This window comes from Castor canadensis, chromosome X (assembly GCF_047511655.1).
Source record: "Castor canadensis chromosome X, mCasCan1.hap1v2, whole genome shotgun sequence".
NCBI lineage: Eukaryota > Metazoa > Chordata > Mammalia > Rodentia > Castoridae > Castor > Castor canadensis.
The window spans coordinates 112,797,684-112,812,674 of record NC_133405.1 but is presented as its reverse complement, the minus strand read 5'-3'; the positions used below and the strand labels follow the sequence as shown (position 1 = coordinate 112,812,674).

Here is a 14,991-nt window from a genome sequence, read left to right as displayed (position 1 = left end):
CATCACATATAAAATATGCATTCAATTCCAAATGGCAGCTTTCCTAGTATAAAACATGTCTCAATTTTCTGTGTGTTAGCTCATGAAATCAGTATTATTTTTAAAACATGATAAAATTGATTTATTTTATTTATTTATTTATTTATGTTGCACTACTGGGGCTTAAACTCAGGGCCTTCACCTTGTGCCACTCCACCAGCCCTGTTTTTGTGATGGATTTTTTTCGAGATAGGATCTCGGGGAACTATTTGGGCTGGCTTTGAACCAAGATCCTCCTAATCTCTGCTTCTTGGGTAGCTAGGATTACAGGTATGAGCTGCTGGTGCCCGGGGATAAAATTACTTTTATCTTCAAATTTTAGTACCTCAAAATCAGAATTGTAGCTACATAGGGTAGTTTCTAAAGTAAAAAATATTTATCCACACACTGTTTTATGTGCTAATTTAGATGTCCTCATTTCTTGTAGGGAAGTATAAATTAGTGAAACAATTTTGCTAAGTATCTTTGTATTTTTGCAAGATATGTATTTATCTTTATATATATAAATACCCTTTTTTGAAAAATCTTAATATCTTTTGACCTAACAAAGTCAAGTCCTAAGAATTGATCAAATGAAACACACACAAAAACAGTCAATTGGTTATTTAGAATAATAAAGAAATAACAGCAATTTAAATATCTAATCTTAGAAGAATTCTTCAGTAATTTCTAGCACTTCCAAGTAAAGTGATGTTATGCGGCCATGTAATTCCAAAATTGGTTAAAGGTACTTACTTAATAGTTTAAGAAGGATAAAAATATTATTACTATAGCATACTTACCACTAAGTAAGAAAATGATGAGATAAAATAAAATTTAGATATGAAGTACCCCAATGAAATATGCCAAAATGGCAATAGTGACGTTTATTGAGAAGTAAGAATATGGTTGACTTTTGCATTGTTTTTCTGTTTCCTCCACAAAATTTTGAATAATAAACATTGATTTTATAACTAGACCCTTATCTAATGTGCATAATTCAACTAAAATTGATCCAATGTTCAATTTAAGACCTAAAAATATAAAATGACTCAAAAGCAGAAAGAGCTCAAAAGAATTGGTCTAAGGAAGGATTTTTTTGAATACAGCTCCAACAACATAGTCAATAAAAGTGAAAATAAGCAAATCATATTATACCAAACTAAGGAGCTTCTGCAGAGCATAGGAAAAAAATCAACAGAATGAAAATATAACACATCAGGTAGGATAAAATATTTTTACACCACATATATCTGAAAATGGGTTAGTATCTAAGAGACATCTGCACTTCATGTTCATTGCAGTGTTATTCACAGTATCTTAGATATGGAAACAATCTAAGTGTCTACCAAGAGGTGAATGGTAAAGAAAATATGGTATATATACATGGCAAAATATTATTTAGCTCTACAAATGAAGGAAATGTTGCCATTTTAGATAGCATGGATGAAGCTGGAGGACAACAAGTTGAATGACTTAAGCCAGACATAGAAAGACAAGTACTGCATGCTATTACTTATATTTGGAATCTAAAACAGTCAAACTCATACAGGCAGAAAGTAGAAAGTTGGTTACCAGGGTCTAGATGCAGAGGTGGTATGGGGGAGAGGTTGGGCAAAGGATACTAAATTTCAGATAGGAGGAATAATCTCAAGAGAGCTCTTTTACATGTTGACTACAGTTGGTAATGATGTGTTGTGTACTGAAAAATGATTAAGAGATTTGATTTCCTGTTTCCATCACAAAAAATGGTGTCTGAGGTAATGTATATGTTAATTTGTTCAACAGAGTAATTCCACAAAGTATACATATTTGAAAATATGCTTTATGTCACACAGATATCTATATGTATATCTGTATTTAGATACAGATATAAATGAAAAAATAAAGTGCTGACTGCTAATTGCCTTCTCATGCATTAAACATTAAACATTTATGGGTCAACATTCCTACTCCCACATATAACATAGGTTATCTTGTTTCATATAATCAACATTGAGAAATTGCCAACTGAAATTAATTGGACAGGTAAGAAATGAAGATATTACTGGGTAAATGAATTATTTTACCTTTACACTGAGGAAAATATAATACTCCAATTATTTAAAAAATTGAATTTTCACATTTTGCTCTAAACATGATTAGATGTTGAGGAAAATGATCAGAATTACAGACTCACAGGGTATATTTCAAATGTGGGCATTATTAAGCTTCTCTTCTTTCTTCCCATTTAATCCACAAATAAAAGGGCTTTATCTATCTGCATACAACCATTTCAGTTAAAACTGTAAAAATACATTACTGGGAAGTCTCAAGCACAATGGTGATTGAGTGACATAACCAAGGATCTCTTCTCAAGAATACACACTATTGAATAGCTATTCACACAGCAAACTCCCTGCACAACTGCTAAGGGGATCAGTGCTCCTGGCACAAGAGATTTGATTTCTCTAGCATCCCATGAGCCAGGTGTCAGTGGGTGCAGATCTGTAGACAGTGTGGTGTGGACTGATATGCACTTCTCTGAATGCAGTTGGGAGAGAGTCAAGTGAAGACTGTATTACAGAAATTCTCACAAGATGAAAGATAGAGTCTTGAGCAGAAGTGTAGCCTACTCACTTTTCACTTTTCCAGTGAGAAAATCTCAGCAGCATGGACCTAAATGGCATGAACTGGAAGAGAGCTAGAAAATCCAAAGCACAGGACAGCAGTCTCTGATTGGGACACCAATAGTTCCAGATTAAAGAACAAAAGAGTTGGTAGGGACTTGGGAGAGGCAGGACAACAAACATTAAGTAGAGAATGGTTGGGGACTGGGCAATTAAGAGTGTAGACCCCATAAATCATCACAGGAGCATGTAATCAGAATTTTATGTCTACTTTACTGTGCTGGGGAACTAGCTCAGGGTTTTGAGAGGCCACTCTTCTGCTGAGCTAAGGCTCTGAATCAGGGAGCCCTTACTGGACTAACTGGTTCAGGCTTAAAGAAAAAAAAAAGCAAAACAGCTTCCTGGAGAGCAAAATGTTATTTGCTATTTTGTCTTTACTGTTTGACTTTTTTGTTTGATTTGGGTAATTTTGTTTTCTTTTTCTCAGTTTTTTTTTTAAGTTCTGCTTTTTCTCCCTTTTTTTTAGTCATTGTATATGAGCCACAATGCTCATCTTTCTTTTTTTTTTTTTTTTTGGTGGTACTAGGGTTTCAACTCAAAGCCTTTAGTTTTCTAGACAAATGCTCTACCACTTGAACCATACATGCTCCCAGCCATTTTTGCTTGCATTGTTTTTCAAATAAGGTCTTGCTTTTATACCCAAGTGAACTTGGGCTGCAAACCTCTTATTTACTCTTTCCATGGAGCTGGATGACAGGTGTGTGGATCCTAGAACTTTTTGTGAGGGCTGGCTTCGAATGGTAGAATGGCAAATCTCCTAAACTCTGTCTCTCAAGTAGCTAGGATTACAGGTATGAGACCTTGTGCCCAGAATCACCAAACTTTAAATATTCAGTTTTTGACTGTATCATCTCCCTCCCTTTCCTAGCATACTCCCCCATTTCTACTTTCTTTTCATCAATAATTAGAGTGGTTCTCTCACTTATTTTTCCTCTCTCTCTACTCCCTCATATACATCCTTCTTTGTTGTCTTTATTTATAGCAGGAAGTTAGATTTCCAGAATGTTTTTCTTTGCTTGTTTGTGTTTCTATTTTCTTTCTCATCCATACAAAGGTATATCTTTTCTAAACTCTCATTCCTGTTTCTCATTGCCCCCTCTTGTATTAAACTTACCTATCTCCACTTCAAGCTTTGTTTACCATACATCTCATATCATTCACTAGCATTATCCCAGCTATTTTCTTTCCATTACTACCCTTATGAACTAAGGTTTTCCTAGTTCACAAGGTACTATCTTTGCTCCTTTATTCCTCTAAACATACTGGAACAGTGACTATGAGTTTCTTTATTGGGTGTTGCTGCATTCTCATGTTGGGTGTCTATCAACTAGGATTGCTTCTGCAGCTCAGCTTCTTCTCCCTGAGAAGAAAAGGGTGTCAGACCCTGTGTCTTGAGCACCATGGTTGAATGTCTGACTAGTGAGTCGCACCAGCGATTCCAGTGTCAAGAAAAAAATACACCACAACCCAGATGCTACCCAGTCTGAACTAAAATTGTGAATACTTCAACTGAAAAGAAACAAGAGATTAAACCTTCTAACCAAAAACTTGGCCTTAGATGAATAAATATCAACATAGAAACATGAGTAGTATGAAAAAAACCATGTTACATGTATCCTCCAAAAGTCAACAATTCCACAACAAATGACAGTAACAATAGTGAAATGGATGAAATCTCAAGTAATGAACTCAAAAAAGATAATAAGAGTTACAACCAAAATTAAAAAGGATACACATACCTGAGTGAATTCAAAGAAAATACAAATAAACAACTGAATTAACTCAAAGAGAATTCAAATAAACATCTGAATGAAATAAGTAATGCAATGTAAGATACAAAAGTGGAATTCAATAAATAAATAAATTGTATAAAAATCAGATTGAAGTCATGGAAATGAAAGCTCAATAACTGAAATCAAAGACACAGTTTAAATCCTTGATAACAGAATACAATATGCTGAAAATAAACTATCAGTAATTGAAGATAACTTATTGGAATTCGATCAATCAGACAAAGACAAACAAAAAGTAGTAAGAAAAAAAGGATGGAACATGAAAGACGTATAAGCTAAAGGCAGAGATAATGTATTCAATAAAATTAAAAGCAGAAAAATCCCCCAATCTTGAGAAAGAGGGTTATCTTGGTACAGAAGGATTTCAAAACACCAAACAAAACAACATCAGAAAAGAACCCTTTAAGACATGTAATAGGTAAAATACTAAACACACAGAACAAAGAAAAAATATCATAAGTTGAAAGAGAGGAGTGACAAGGCACTTATAAAGGCAAACCAATCAGAACAACCACATATTTCTCAACAGAAACTATAAAATCAAGGAGGGCAGGGAGTGATATAGTCCAAGCTCTGAAAAAAATTAATATAGATTACTGTACTCAGCAAAGCTACCCTTCACAATTGAAGGTGAAATAAAAACTTTCCACCATAAGCAGAACCTAAAGGAATTCACAACGAACAAACTTCAGAATATACTTAAATGAATCCTACACCCAGAAGAAGATAAATGCAGCCACAAAAAATACAGGAAAGAATAAATTCCATCAGATGTGTAGATTAAGAAGTAAAGATTAGGAAAGAATCAAACATCACATATGCAACAAAATGGCAATAAATACTACATAGCTTTGCATAATAAATCTGATCACTAATGGACTCAATTCTCCAATCAAAAGACATATAGTTGAGGATTGGGTTAAAAAACTAGATTCAACCATTTGTTGCCTACTAGGAATACAACCCATCCACAAAGACAAATGCTGCCTAAGGGTGAAAAAATGGAAAAAATTTTTTTTAGGCAAAGGGATCTCAAAAGCAGGTGGGAGTATTTATACTCATTGGATAAAGCAGAATTCAAATCCAAATTAGAAGAGACAAAGAAGAGCAATTGTTAACATAGACACTCACCAAACTTTGGCACACCCTATTTCATAAAACCAACACTACTGAACATAGAAGCATGGGTAGACTCCAGCATAATAAGTAGTGAGAGACTTCAATAGCCCACTGTCACCGATGGATAAGTGATACAGACCAAAAAAATCAATAAAAGAAACTTCATAGTTAAAAGAAACTAAAAGATATTAATAGAATGTTTCATCCAGTAGGTTTACAATACCAGTTCTCAGCAGTACATGGAACTTTCAATCATGTCTTAACAATATACAAGGAAATTGAAATAACCCCATATTCTATCAGAACATAATGGAATAAAAATAGAAATCAGTAGCAGAAGAAACTTTAGAAATGCTCAAATTCCTAGAGACTGAAAAATACACTTTTGAACAACCTGTGGGCCATTGAAGAAATAAGAGAGAAGTAAAAAAAAATGTCAGTGCTAAGAAAGAAGTGATGTAGGTGCTCACTCACATCAAAAAAGAGATCTTAAGTAAATAACATAATGATGCATCTCAATCTCCTAGACAGAAAAGAAGAAGCCAAACCTCAAACTAGTAGGTCAAATAAAATAATAAAAATTAATGTAGAAATTAATGAAATGCAGACTAAAAATATAAAGAATCAATGAAATAAAAAGTTGGCTGTTTTTTAAAAAAACCTTTAGCCAAACTAACCAAAAATACAGAAGATCCCAATTGATAAAATTAGAGATGAACAAGAGAAATATAACAAGACAGAAAAATGAAATCCAGAGGATCATAAGTAAATAATTGGAAGACATATTTAACAAACTGCAAATTCTAGAAGAAAGAGATAAATTTCTATATGTATTTGAACTACAAAAATTTAACCATATGTCACTTAAACAGGTGGTTAACAAATAAAGACATGGAAGTAGTAATAAAAGAGTCTTCCAACAAAGAAGAGCTCAGTACCAGATGTATTCACTGCTGAATTGTACAAGACATTTAAGAACCATAACCAATGTTGCTGAAACTATTCTATAAAGTAGAAAGAGAAATCTCATTACCAAACTCATTTTATAAAACCAATATTACCCTGATACACAGAGCCCAAAAGGACACAATAAAAAAACAAACTTATAAAAAAATGTCCTTGGTGAACACAAACACAAAAAATCTCAATAAAATATTGCAAACTGAATTCAACACCACATTTAAAAGATCATACTACAAGATCAAACTAGTTTCATTCCAGGGATGTAAGGATGGTTTAACACATGTAAATCAACAAATATAATACAGCATATAAACAAAATCAAGGTAAAAATAACTTGATCATCTAAACAATGCAGAAAAAAGCCTTTGACAAAATTCAACATAATTTCATGCTAAAAGTTCTGAAGAAACTAGTAATAGAAGGAATGTTCCTCAAATATAATAAAGATTATATATGCTAAACCTATAGGGAACACCATACTAAATGAGAGAAAACTGATTTCATTTTCTTTAAAGTCAGGAAAAAGGCAAGGCTGTCTACTCTCCCCACCCTTATTCAATATAGTGCTGGGATTTCTAGCCAGAGCAAGAAGGGAAGATAAAGAAACAAAAAGGATTCAATTGGAACAAAAAAGAATTCAAATTAGCCCTTTTCACAGATATCATGACTCTATACATAGACCTTTAAGAGTCCACACACACACAAAAAAAAAAAAACCAAAAAAACTCTCCTTGACCTGAAAACCACTTTTGGAAACATAGCAGGAAATAAAATCAACAAACAATAATCAGAAGCTTTTCTATATACCAACAATGGATAGACTGAGAAATAAACCAGGAAAACAAGTACATTAAAAACAGCCTCAAAAAATAAAACAACTATGTAAAAATTTGAACTAAGGAGGTGAAAAATCTCTATAATGAAAACTATGAAAGTTTGAAGAAAGAAATTGATGACAGCAGAAGATGGAAAGAACTCTCATATTCAAGGATTAGCAGAATTAATATCATAAAAGTGGTTATACATCTCAAATCAATCTGTATAGTCAAGGTAATGTCCATCAAAATTGCAATATCATATTTCACAGAAATAGAAAAATCAATTCTAAAATTCTTTTGGAAGAATAAAACACAAAAATCATAAAAGCAGGAGTAATACTGAGACAAAAGAGTAAACTTTGAAATATAATAAAGAGCTCTAGTAACAAAAACAGCATGGTACTGGCATAAAAAGACACAAATACCAATGGACTAGAATAGAAGATCCAAAATTAAAACCACACAGCTACAGCTATCTGATTATTGACAAAGAAGCCAAAAACATAAAGTGGAGAAAAGACAGCCTCTTCAACAAATGTTGCTGGGAAAATTGGTTATCTACACATAAAAGACAGGAAATAATACCCTGTCTTTCAAACTGTACAAACATCAACAACAAATAAATTAAAGATCTTACTGCAAGATCTGAAACTTTGAAACCCCTACAGGAAAACATAAGGAAAATTCTTGAAGATATAGGAATAGGCAATTATATTCTGAATACTACTACAGTTGCCCAGAAAATAAGAGCAAGAAAAGACAAATAAGGGAGAACACACAGAGGAGGTATGGGGATAGGTAAGAAACACAAAACATGATAGTATTTGATGCCCCCACTGCAGAGAAACTAATAAAGAAACTTCATAGCGACAGAAGTAAATATGAGAAGGGGATCAGGAACTAGAAAAAAGGATAGTTAGAGATGAATCAACTTGGATGTGACACATTTGTACATGGAAGCAATGCTAGGAATCTCTGTATAGCTATCCTTATCTCAACTAGCAAAAACACTTTGTCTTTCTTATTATTGTTTATACTTTCTCTTCAATAAAATTAGAGAAAGGGTCAGAACAGATTCTGCCTGGAAGTGAGGGGGGTAGAGGGGAGAAATGGCTCAAACAATGTATGCACATATGAATAAACAAATTTAAAAAAAGACAAATAGGAATGGCAGCAAATTAAAAAGCTTCTGTATGTCAAAGGAAAAAAAAAAAGTACCAGAACCAAGAGACACAGAACGGGCAAAAATTTTGACAACTACTCATTAGATAAATTACTATTATACAGAACACGTAATCCAATTAATAAATGGACAAATAAATTGAACAGACAATTCTCAGAAAAAATACAAATGACCAATAAATATATGAAGAAATGTTCAAACCCTCAGCCATAAAGTAAATGCAAATCCAAACTATACTGACATTTTATCTGAGCACAGCCAAAATGGCAATCATATAGAAAACAAGCAACAACAAATGTTGATGAAGATGCAAGGAAAAGGAACAACCACTATGAAATCAGTATTGAGATCCCTCAAATGAACCAAAAATAGTCTTTCTTCATGACTCTGCTACATCATTCTTGGGCATATATCTGAAGGACTATAAATCAACATACAAGAGAAATATCTGCATATCAACATTTATCATAGCGCTACTCAAAATAAGCAAGTTATGGAATCAGCCTAGGTTTCCAGCAATCAATGACTAGATAAAGAAAATGTCATTTATGGTACAATTGAGTATTATTCAGCCATAAAAACAAAATTATGCATCTACAGGAAAATAGATGGAACTGGAGATGATCATGTTCTACAACATAAGACAAACTCAAAAACAACAAATAACACTTTTTTGTTCATATTTAGTCTAGACCTACATTGATAATAATAATGGCACATGAGCACTAAAAAGGGACTGTTAACTGGGGAATGATTGGAAGGAGGGTTAAAAAAGAGATAAAAATACAACATAATGAAACCCATTAAACAGTGTTTGAAGAAAGGGATGAGAAGAACAGGGTTAAAGGTATATAATACAGGGTTGAACTTGTGCAAAATGTATGCTACAGATATATGGAATCCCCTTGTACAATTGATGTGTGCTGATTAAAAAATTTATATTCCTGAAGTTATCACCAAATGTGAAATTCATATCATACACAAAAATCAATTTTATGAAATCAATTGTAGCATACTAGTGCTGAAGAAAAATCTGTCTTTAAAATATTATTGTAAATTTGCAAAAGAAGTACAAAAGAAGTCACTTTTTTTCTTTTTTGGCATCTTAAAAATATTCAGTCTCTTTGCTAAATGCTATATTTCAATGCAAAACTCTAAATAACCATCCAGAGAATCATGACTTTTGGAAACACAGGTATTTTGGTGTTGTATATACTTGCTTATATCCATGGTGTTTAATAACCCACCTGACCAAAATAAATTACCTGTCAAGTTATCAAAGTCTATTACATGTTATTTCCCAATAATTTTCGGAAACGCCACTTATTTTCAAAAGCTTGGTATAAAAGCTCAGGGCTTCCAAAGCAAAGAAGAATAAGAGTAAGAAAAGACCTTCACATTTTCTGATTAATTTGAATGTTTTTTTGGAATATCACAGGTACTTTTTATCTGACATGTTGCCTAATCCAGCTGCTACAGTCTCCTAATAGTTTAGATACAACTACATTCCATACATTAACATCAAATTATCATCGAAGTTTTAATTTTTCAATTATTTTTAATCCTTTTTGCCTTCCTGTAGAGTTTTTAAAAGAGTTTATGCTTGACTGTTGGTGGAAATAATATTAAATGATGTAAAACAATATTTAAACTTCTGACTGACTACTTGACATAATTGTTTTGTTGGAAATCATTTTTTCCTCTAAAGAGAAACCAAAATTCTCTTTCTCAATTCTTCTTTTCAGGTATTTTTACAGGGGAGTGGAGTATATGTGGGCATTTTTTCTCAAGAAAAGAAATATTAGCAATGTTGTGAAGTTAAACGTATGCAAATCACACTTTTGTTTTAAGATTCAGTCTTGTTCTGCTGTTGAGGCTGGTCTAGAACCCCTGGGTCAAGAAATCCTCCCACAGAAGTTTCCTGAGTAAGTAGGACTACAGGATAGTGCCACTGAGCCTGACTTCAATCACACTTTTAATTTCAATCTGAATGCATTGCTAGTTTTTGGTTCGCAGGTACTTCTGCCTGATGAAATACTTTTTGAGATATTTACCAAGATTTTTCCTAAAATATTTTTGCTATACTTAAACTCTACTGCACTCTCTTCAATCACAAAAGAGAGTGTATGCCCCATGGAAACAATTTAATAATTTTTAATTATTAACATAAATTAATTAGAGTTTTTATTGTGATATTACTACATAGGCATATAATGTCTTTTGATCAAATTCCCTCCCTCTATTACTCTTTTTTATTTTCCTCTCCCCTTTCTAAATAATTTTAACAGGTTTCATTATTCTATTTTTATACATGTATATAGAGTGCTTCAAACATATTCACCTCCCTTTACCTTCTCTTTTTGTCCTTCCCCCTCCTTCTGGTTCCTGCCTTCTCTTTTTTGTCCAGGCAAAAAGCATGCACAATGTATTCAAGCAAAGAGCCATGAACTGGACACTGAGTACCCATGGCTTTTAGCAGGACATAAGGTATGGGAAAATAATTTCTGGTATGCCTACAGTAACCACTATATTCAATGAATTTTCAAAGGACCTATAATGACCAAGAACAGCCATGTTTTCATCCATATAGATGTATGAGTCTAGGCTTGGGAAAAATGCAAAATGTCCCTGGGATGAATTATGCAAAGGACCAGGTAACTCACACTCGTCTTCAAATGTTAGCATTATATTAGCCCCATGCAAAATTTTCAGATGAAACCCCAGAGAACAGTGAGGCATATTAGTCCTAAATTGGCTGTGATGAAATGTGTGGGATCTGGCAGAAAGGAGGCTTCATATATAAATTAAATTCAGATACAGGAAAATGCAATTACTGAGATTCATTGCCACTGCTTGTAGGGGCTTATCTTGGGATTTCTAAGAATCTCTGTCCACTAAAATGCAGTGCAAACCAGTAACAAATCATAGAAAAGATTTAGAGCCAAGTCATCTTGAGACAAAAGCCTGTGACCCTGAGAGAAAAGGACTAAGCAGAAATGAAGGGGATAGTCAGAAGTCACAGTTAGTTTCTGAAGCAGCTGTGCACTGTGATGAGAAAGTTGGATAGAGTCCTGTGGCCTGCTTTCAATGTCCTGGGTAGATCCATAGGTACCGACAGAAAAAGAAAACAGTGAACTCATTATAGGATTCTGGTGACAAACTTAACCTCAACCTATGAGCTTCTAAAAGGACTGAAACTTTTCCTAGAGCAAGAAGGGCAAGTCTATTGGCACCAACTACTTCCGTGAAGCCTGAGAATTCATTATCTGGGAAAAGCTTCCTCCTGAATCTATCATAAATGGAGTGTCTGATTCTAGTTTGCTTTAATCCAGCTGCAAGGGAAAGCATCTCAAAGGTAACTGCTAAAACAAAAAACTACCAGCTCTTTCCTTTTGGTTTGGTAATAAAAAAGACTAAACATGCCAGAATGTTTGGAAAGTTAACAAAACAGATTTTTTTCATAATCTGGAGCTGGGTTGTCCAATAAGAGAGTTGGTAGCCACTCTCTTGTTGCTACCAAGCATTTAAAATGTGAGTAGCATGACTAACGCAGTGAAATTTTAATATTTTAAATTTAAATTTAAAAATGAAGCTTTGTAAAATATGTTTCAATTGCACGCAAATTAACAGGGTTGATAGGTGAAAATATATGCAGTGAGTATAACTATTTACCAGAATATATGGCTTAGTGCATCTTTCTTAAGAATTTAAAATATCTGGGGCTGGGGTGTGGCTCATGTGTGAGAGCACTTGTTTAGCAAGTGAGAGGCCCTGATTTCAATTCCCAGTACCAATTAAAAATGCAAAATGTCTATTTCTATACGTTGGTTGTATACTGAAATATTTTAGACATACAGAGTTAAATAGAATACACTAAATAAATTTCACCTATTTCTTTTTACTTTTTAAAGTGGCTACTAGGAAATTTTAAATTACATATATAATTCAAATTATATTTCTATTGGATAGTGCTACTGTTGAATGCAGATCTAAAACATGACAAGAAACCACAGTGTAATTTCTTTCTGAGTTTTCAGAACAATATGCCTTTCTAATACATATATACCAGTCTCCATACCTAGCACATAACTAATGAAAAACAGATTTTTCTCAACAATGCCATAAATCATATAAAATTTGAGAGAAATATTGAAAGAGAATTAAGTTGATTACATACATTATGATCAATGATATTAGAATCATTAAAATTTGAACCTATATCTTCTGACTACAGTACAAGATTCATTCAGGTTTTAAATTAATTTAAATGTACCTTAATTTCCTTACAGTCCTATTTTTCTCTCTAATAGTTTTCATGAGAATCAGGGATTATAAGGGGGGAAAGGGTAAAGGATGGTAGAGATCATCTGATAAATTGATATAGGATAGGAATGAAAAAATCAGGTTCACATGTTCTGGCTCTAGTGTTTGGTAACTGTCAAAACCTTCATGGTCTCTCTGCATCTCAGTTTTCTTTTTCTTTTTTTTTGTGGTACTAGGGTTTGAACTCAAGGCCCCAGGCTTGCTAGGAAGTTGCTCTACCACTTGAGCCACTCCCCAGCCCTTGCACGTCAGTTTTCTTATCAATGAAATTGGAACAAAATCTGCTCGTCTCACCAAGGTGTTAGGAAGACAAAATAAAATGTGAAAATAGTAGACAACCTAAAAAATTACTATGCGATGTAACTGTCACTTATTTTATTGTTAATGAAGAACTATGCATAATAAAAACTATGACAATACAGAACTGGACAGCATAAAGCTATAGTGACTGCTCCCACAGGTTAATTTGAATATTCAAACATTTCTCCCTTCCCTGGACTAGTAATTGAATTTCCTCTCCTCAGACCTAGAATCACGTTTTCTTTGGAGTTGGGTCATAGTTTCAGGAATGCAGCCTGCATATATGCCCATAGTTAGCACAGCCAAGTGACATGGACATGAATGCTACAGAACCCTGATTTATTAGTCATTAATTTTGTTAGGTTACAGCTTGGAAAGCACTGGGCAATTGACTTCAAGAGATTTCCTGAACAGCAGAAAGATGCTTCAGTGGTGGGGCTAGAGAACACATAAACTGGTCTCTTTCACTGAACCATCACAATTCTGATGCTGTTTCACAGCTTTCTATCAGATTTTGGAACTCACCAAACTCTTAGAATATTCAGATCGTCCGGTACTGGCAAAATTACTGCATATTCATCTTTTAGATCACTTTTCTGCCCTGGCTGTTCATTAACATCACCTGAGGAGCTTTGAAATATATTCCAAGGTAGACTCCAAACAAGAAGTCCTGATTCAATTAGTCTGGGGTATGATGTGGAAAAATGGACCATTTTCAAAGCCTCTCAGCTTATGTTAGTAAAAATAATTAGAATATATCATTGCTTATTGTGGACATGTATTATGTTTTAGCAGTCCATTTTCTATAGTCTGTGCCTTAGCTTACTTTTTGTGAAGTACTTTTTGTGAAACCTCAATCCTTAACCCTGTGTATTCATAGGCATTATTTCTCAGCTCAGGCTTAGGTTGTCAGCACATTCTACATTCCTAGATGCAATAATTGTTTAGGCATGAGAAACAAACTCTGAAAACAAAATTAAAGTAATTGGAAGAGTTAAGAAGAGTTAAGAACTTGATATATCCATACATGATTCATGACAGTGACTGACTGCCTTTATCAGACACCTTTTCTCAGGAAATTAGAGAAAAAAATTCTGTATCATTAGGAGTAGAAGTAATGGTAGAAGCAGGGTCAAGTAATTAACTCATAAGAATGATGGAATAACACCAAATGGCAAGAAAACTGCATCCTTTTGTTCTTTTCAGTGGCCCAGGTATGAATGAAATTTTACTCTGTGATTACAGGTTTCTAATGCAATATTATAGTCTCCTTGTTTTATTATTCAGTTGGTTAGACAGTTTCCTTACCTTCCTTATATCCCTAAGAAGCCTGAAAATAAGCTGAATTTGTCTCATGACAATCAGACATAAAAGACCACATTTAGAGTCAGATTACACCATAGTTTCAGCAGTGTCCTTTTGAACATGTTATCCATTTTCTCTTGGCCTCCATTTCTTTTGTTATTAAATTAGGGGAATAATATATCCTATATCCTATATTTATGGCTCTGAACATATGTTTACATGATGTGTAAAGTATCTTGCATGGAATGTACTCCTTGGATGTAATAGATTAAATTTCTTGTGGCAAACAGTAGAGTTACAAATCAAAGAGCCATTATTATGACTCAGCTGAAAAACTAAAATATTTTACAAAGATGGGAAGGCAAAATGGGTCCTCTCTGGGAATTGGCACCAGTGAGAGGGGGGATGGAGGGAATGCTTGAAAGAGGGTGAATATTGTGGAAATACTATGCACTCATGTATGAAAATGGAAAAATGAGACTTGTTGAAACTGTTCTAAA

At 33.6% G+C, this 14,991-nt stretch overlaps 1 protein-coding gene across 12 annotated transcripts in view; it reads right to left on the bottom strand.

Annotated features, from left to right (window-relative positions):
- Dmd (dystrophin) overlaps positions 1-14,991 on the bottom strand; it is a 2,168,746-nt gene that overhangs the window by 1,760,766 nt on the left and 392,989 nt on the right. The gene's annotated exons all lie outside the window — the stretch shown is intronic.